This window comes from Cydia strobilella, chromosome 9, assembly GCF_947568885.1.
Source record: "Cydia strobilella chromosome 9, ilCydStro3.1, whole genome shotgun sequence".
NCBI classification, from domain to species: domain Eukaryota; kingdom Metazoa; phylum Arthropoda; class Insecta; order Lepidoptera; family Tortricidae; genus Cydia; species Cydia strobilella.
In genome coordinates, this window is record NC_086049.1 from 3,964,265 (window position 1) to 3,971,374 (window position 7,110).

The 7,110-nt window shown below is 37.4% G+C and overlaps 1 protein-coding gene across 4 annotated transcripts in view; it reads right to left on the reverse strand.

Moving 5' to 3' along the window:
* LOC134744085 (G protein-activated inward rectifier potassium channel 3-like) overlaps positions 1 to 5,981 on the reverse strand; it is a 56,357-nt gene extending 50,376 nt beyond the window's left edge. Inside the window, exon 1 of one of the 4 annotated variants that reach the window (XM_063677760.1) lies at positions 5,608 to 5,981. The gene's annotated coding sequence lies outside the window, so the exon portion shown is untranslated. The remainder of the gene's footprint in view (positions 1 to 5,607) is intronic. The other 3 variants (XM_063677762.1, XM_063677759.1, XM_063677761.1) reach the window with 3 other exon arrangements.
* Between the last annotated feature and the right edge of the window lie 1,129 nt (positions 5,982 to 7,110).

Genomic DNA, 7,110 nt, shown 5'->3' on the forward strand with positions numbered 1-7,110 from the left:
ACGGAAGTTCACGCGATGGTACAATGCCGTATTTTTGGTTGCAAATTACCATAATTACGTTGAAATTATGCCGACTGCCGGTATTTGTGATTCCAATCCGATTCAATAACATAGTTAATTATAAAGATCATTTATTTTCAGCTAAAGGTTACAGACATTCCAGGGGTCTCCGCACTAGGCAGTGTTATGTTTCACGCTTCTAAATTTTGAACGAACGAACGAACGAACTGCCTTTCATCCTTGCCTATCAGATGAAAGGCAAGGCTGAAAGGCAGTTCGTAGAAGTTACCATGTAATTCAAGTTTATAAAAAAATGTGTCGCATAATTGTTTTATTAAGTACCTACGATTTATATCAAGATAAAGGGCAGGCCACCTATCTTTATTCGGTCTTTCCCTCATGACATCAAAGTAGGTAGGTACTTACCTAATTACTGGATATTGTGCAGTGTGCATAATGTGCATAAAGCCCCTATCCAAAGCTTCTCTTACAACCGAGTGGCAAAACATGGAGGAAGGTGCTGTGCAATTGGCCTGATCGGGTCGTAGACCGGTGTTAAGCATATAAGACATCTGTTTCCAGTTTTCGTATTAGTAAGTACGGTAAAACTTGGTGGCTTTCAAATGCATGGGCGACTGAAATTTTAGTTTTTAAGCCATAATATATTTATATGCGAGATTTTTTACAGTAGGTGAACACCAATATATAATCTAACTAGTTAGACCAACAGCTTCAGTAAATAATTAATAATGGTAATTTTATGGCCGTTTTAAAACTATCAAAGTAACCCCAAATTTTCCTACTACAGCCACCCCGTTTTACGGTATTTGTATGTAATAATTCCTATTGTGGGCGACCAAATGTGAACGGAACTGTAACTTATTCAGCGTCCTCTTGACACTAATTCGTTTAAGTAGATAATTTAAACATTATGAAACTCAACGCTATGACTAATAGAATAGTCACAATTATCATACTGATTGTATTATAAAATAAATTTATGAATATTCCCTGTTAAAAGACATGAGGACATGACTGTTATGTGGCAAGTGACTACTATATAATCCAAATATAGATCCAAAAACATGAAAAAATCTTATTATTTACTTTTCTATTCAGATTTCAAGGTAAATATAATATCGCTTTCAACATTAACAAGTTGTGTCAATCTTCACACGTTTATACAAACAATATAATAGGTAAATAGCGAGCCAGATACCTAAATAGCCAATTAAATTGGTGACAACATTATAACAGACATGTTACGTGTGCCCATTACTCGGGGTCAAATGCGGCCGACATCGGCCCAACTATATAATATAATAAATAAAACAATTTACTAATTATTATAGACAAGCTAATTAAAAATACTGGGTGTTATGTGATACATATTTCTGAAATGAGACGTTGATAGTTAGGTGTATCCGCATCTTATTTACCTCTTTTAGTTTTGACAGTTAGGTTTGCAGTAGAACCGTACCTGTTCTTTTAGTTTACAGTAGGTTCCTACTTCAAATTTATTAAGGAAATAAAAATCTTCTGAAATCAACAATCTAGAGAGATCACCGATGATTCAAGGAGTCAACATGGTTTATGGACGTTTTCACTTAACCATTAGCGGCCGGTTAGCAATCGTCACAAAATTTTCGGTCAATGTCAAACCCCGTACATTTTGTCAGGAAAGTGACAGGTAGATGTGATTTAAACACAACTTAATCTCTTGCCTGTGTGTGATAAGGATACTGATCGAGTATCTTTATGCATTTTTTTCGAGAACAATTTTTCCTGAACAACCGAGATTAAACCCACGATTTTTAACCCCCACAGTGTTTTAATGGAGAATAATCGTGTAGAAAAGATAGGCCGGAAGAGACCAAAACCGAACAGGAGGCCGCCGACAGTCCTGACGGTGTTTCCTGAGGATTCCTTCCTTGTGGTATCGCAGCTGCAATGGGAAGATAACGTTATATGGGTTGGTAGCGATTCCCCACAGTCATACTATAATTATATGGAAATTAAAGTACCTAAGTACAAGTTAAAATGAAAATGTTCTTTTGAGAAAGTAGCTTAAAGAGACATAATGGTGATCTCGTAGTTTTAGCCGGTAATATATCAAGTACAGAATAAACTGAAATAAATGTCATATACGAAGGAAAAAATGACCAAAGCCTCCAGTGTCCAGAGCTGGAATCGAACATTTATTTCAGTTTATAGTTTAAATAGTAGTGTGTCTACTTGAAAAACCACAAATTAAAATATTTTCATAAAAAATAATTTAATTTGTTCTTAAAGTACAGAATAGGCAAATTCAAATAGTTCATTACCCGACTGAGTAAATATTACCATAATAATATGTCTCTCCCACAAGTTTAATGACTCCTGACTTTTTGGCCAATTGTGTTGAAGTTACAGACTTTAGGTACTCTGTTTGAGGCTTCGCACGGGTGCAATGCTGTTGGGTAATTCTATGCGATATTCAGTCGCACCAATCGCGTCTTTACCATTCTCACATTATTGACGAACTGCGTATAAATGGCGAAGTCATTTTCGGTTATCTTGTAGCACTCCCGTGCTTCTGCTATTCTTGTCACAATGAACCTGTTTGCTTTCATAAAACGGCCAATAATGTGGTGATGGTAATGAAAAATCAAAACGCAGTACAAAATCGCATAGAAACATCCTTGAGGAAGGCCGGTTAAAATTCTTTAGGAAAATGCCTTGGCTGGACACATGTACTTAACGTCCATATCGGGTTGAAGTGGAACAGAATGAGGGACTTTTATGCAAACGGGGAATTGTTTAGGCTGCGTACTTTATTTTTCACTAATAATCACTAGAGTTGCAGATGTATGCGTCAAGACCGCTAAGCTTAAGTGGGACTGGGCGGGACATGTCTGTCGCATGCACCCGGAAAGGTGGGCCAAAATGGTTACTGAGTGGGACCCACGGAGCACCATAGACGGTGCAGGCCGGGGTTCAGGCTTCAGGCAGACCAAAAAGGAGATGGCGGGACGACTTGGACGCATTCTACCCCAAATGGTGGGAAAATGGCGATGAGGTCGAGTGGAGAAAACGAGGGGAGGCCTTTGCCCAGCAGTGGGACACCAAAATAGGCTAATATAAAATAAAAAAAACACGTTAATATTTCTAAACATACATATATGTATACAGTAGGTGCATAGCTATTTCTGTTACATACAAGCAATGTATCTTGTTCATACTAGGTATAAATATGTTTTGTTAACGCACTTCCAAATAGCACTGATTAAATCAATTCAACCTTATTGAGGTTAAACATTCGATTAACTCTGCTATTTTAAAAACATGGAAAGAAACGAGATTCTTATTGTTACTGATCTTAACGAACATGAACATGTTTTGGAAGTATTGCTAAATTCGGAGAATGATTGGATAATTCTGAACTAAACCACAAAAAATCTTTAAGGCGCACTTGTCCCATTCCACTATCCCGGGGTAACCGGTTAAACCTGGAGTAACCATGGTTGCCAGTATAATTTGACATTGGTTTAATCGCTTAAACCCGGGTTAGTGGGATGGTGCAAGTAGGCCTAAACTCTAAACTAGGTAGGTCGATGAATGATGATTTATTTATATGTAAGCTATTGGAACACACATATATGTGTATAATGATATCAACGATCCACGGCCAGACATGGCATGAGTCAGAGGTCCGAAATTACAAGAAACACCCACCGTTGCAAACCCGTTTTTATAACTCAGACGTGACTTAAAACCGTGACGAATATCGATACCTACGGGTTAATTTTTATTGTTAACACTCAAATACAGCTTGCATGCTGCATAGTCAAGGCGTCAATAATATGTATACATTTTTCTCTTTACAGTGAAATAAGGTGCAAAAATGTATACGTATTTAAGGGTCTCCGGCAAGCTCGGTTCTCCATACAAACGTAGTTCCACTCCGCTATCATTTAAAACGACTGGCTGGATTGCTCTGAAACTTTGTACTTACTTACAATAGGATAAGTAAGGTATACCTATGTCTGTAATTAGTTTATGTAGCTTCAGATACCATAGTTAAAAAAATACAGCGTATTTAAGTTTTTCATACAAAACTTGTTTTTGCTCTATTTCGTTTGTTTTATAAACTGGAGCTATATAAACTAATTTCAGACCAAGATATACCTCATGTCATTGTATGTGCAAAGTTTTATTACAATCCAACACGTAGTTTTGAAATGAGAGCGGAACTACGTTTGTATGGGAAGGTGCAATTCTAGCCGGGGACTTTTAATTTTGACGTAAACACTAAGTAAAAAGGTTGGGAAATAATTATACTTAAGTACATAAATTATTCAAGTGGTTTACCTACGAACATTTTATTAGGAGCAGTCGGCCAATTCATATTTACTAAACTGTATCCTATTTTAACATTTTCTATACTTACCTAGTACTAATGATAACTATAATACTCGCCCTGGTTAGTTGTGAACATGTTGTGAAAATGAAAATAATACTTAATACCTAAGGTAATTTAATAAAACGGAAAACTTCAATACGATCTTTCGATCCAAACCAGGTTATTTTATTAATTTACGAGTATCCTCAGTTGGAAGCCTAAACTCATTTTGTTAAACTAGCTCTAGGTATAGCATGTGACGCATGTACATAATATTATGTAGGTACCTACATAAATTAGGATGGGATAGGTAGGTGACCTTTTATGACCTGACCGACCGTTTTAATAGACTTCCGTAAAAGGAGAGCTTTTATCTATATCAATACTACCTACTTTCTTTGTGTGTATGTATGTTAGGTTAGTGTGTACCTACCTATTAAATGTAGTTTTGTTTTAGCTCCAATCTGTGACTTCGGAAGTAGGTGTTTACTTTACCTATACATTTTAGGTTTAGTACTTCAATAGATAAACAGTATATTGTAGGTATTTCGTGGGTGTGTTCCTTATTATTTATGTTAGTGATATATATGTACCTAAACTTGAACATAGTTACAGTAGAATCCGTTTATTATGACTCCGATTATAGTGACCAACCGCTTACTATGACGTAATTGATGTGCGAAGTTTTCATATTTATAAAATTCATTGTGACAAGTCGGATAAGATGACTTCGCTTATAGTGACTTACTTTCGCTTACTTTATGACCTATAAATCCTATTTTCATGAAATTATGTCCGGTTATACTGACGCATTCGCTGGTTTTCGTGACCATCTCCAGTAATCTCCACGTCTTTCCTTACGAGGACATTGGTCCGTGCGGTGTTTTAGTTTTGATTCTCAGTGACAAGATAATAATTGGTACAAGGTTAATAAAACTCATCTCTGACAGAGGAATTTGAGATTAATTTGGAAAAATTAACAAAAATAAGAAGTTAATCAACTATGCTTTATATGACATCCGCTTAGTATGACGTGTTTGACACTTCCCTTCGATGTCATTATATGCGGATTCTACTGTATTTAATAGTTTTTGAGTAGACATGCATGGCATCTGACATTTACATACCTACCTAATTAGGTTAAGTAATGTACCTAAATATAGCCGAAACATATGAATAAGATAACAAACAACTCACACTAACGTATGATAACAGTGATAACTTACCTTCATATATGGACCTATCATAAAGAAAAATTATCGAACGCTTCGCGAAATTTAATTTCACGAAACTGGAATACAATCGAACGGTTAAAGTTATGCACTGGGTACAAAGTTTCACAGCAATGTACTATCACAGATTTTTACACGCCAATACGCCACTTAAACAAATGTCATTAACACGAATTCACAATTTAGCACATGTTTTGAAATAACTTATAAAATAACTTAAAACGCGACTTAATTAACTATTTTATTTCTTTTTAGGCATGTTGTGTACCGCGGAACGATCTAAAGGAACTGGCAATTTGAATTTGGAACACGCGCTTTTTAAATTCGCGCGGGAAAATTGACTTGGCGCGACGCGAATCGCGTGTCGGCTGAGCGGCAACTGGCTGTAGGCCGCGATCTCCGACGCTTGTATATTCGCAGTCGTTAAAAAATAAACTACGAGAGGTGATGATCGAAGGCCTGTTCAGAGGAACTGTTATCTAACGTGCGTTTCCAATGCGCCGATGGCGACCGCGTTGCGAATCGCTTCCTTTCACGACTATGGAAAAGAGATGACATGACATGTAGGTTATGGAAATTTCTGAGTATTCGGGCGAGGTATCGTAAATTAATGTTCATGAGTGAATCTGTCACTCAGAAAGCCAATCACGCGTAGTGTTGACGTGAATGATATGCGGATGTTGACTTTACTATTACTCTTGACAGTCTTGTCTACTAACTAGGGGTCATCCATAAATTACGTCACACGAATTTCATGATTTTTGACGCCTCCCCCCTCCTTGTCACGCCAATAAAAATGGCTTATTATTGTGAAAACCTATTATTTCACTGCAGAGCTAATACAAAAAAATCAGAACAAATGTTCGGTTACAGGTGAAGTTAAAGTGACGTCACAAAGTTTGTGACTCTCCTTCCCCTTGTCACAACATGTCACATTTTCTTGACCCCCCTCCCTCCCCCTAAACGCGTGACGTAATTAATGAATGCCCCGCCTATACTACTTGACAGTCAAGGCGTCCATAAAACTCGATTTTTACTAGCTTGGCTGCTCCGAGTTCCCTATCATATTGGTATAATATATATACGTGTCTCGAGGAAAAATCAAAATAAGTTCCGGCTTCCCAACGCCTATGATTGACGCCATGCCAGTAGCAGTGGCGTAGCTAGGCGTGGGCGAATGGGGCCTTCACCCACGGCCTCGCACTTAGGGGGACCTCGCAAAGCCAACCTTTTTATTAACTTGGGAAAATACATTGAAAAGGGCCTCGTAGTTGTGGTTTTCGCCCACGGCTAGATTGGTTCACGCTACGCCACTGGCCAGTAGGACTGATTATGCCGACAAGCCGACATAATCAGTCCTACTGGCATGGCGTCAATCATAGCCGTTGCTAGCTAATAAATAATTTTATTATAATTCAAATCTTTAATATGATCCCTCAGTAATACAATTTGTTGTATGTTAACCATAGCTATTCCCCTACGTTAGACTTTTTTCGA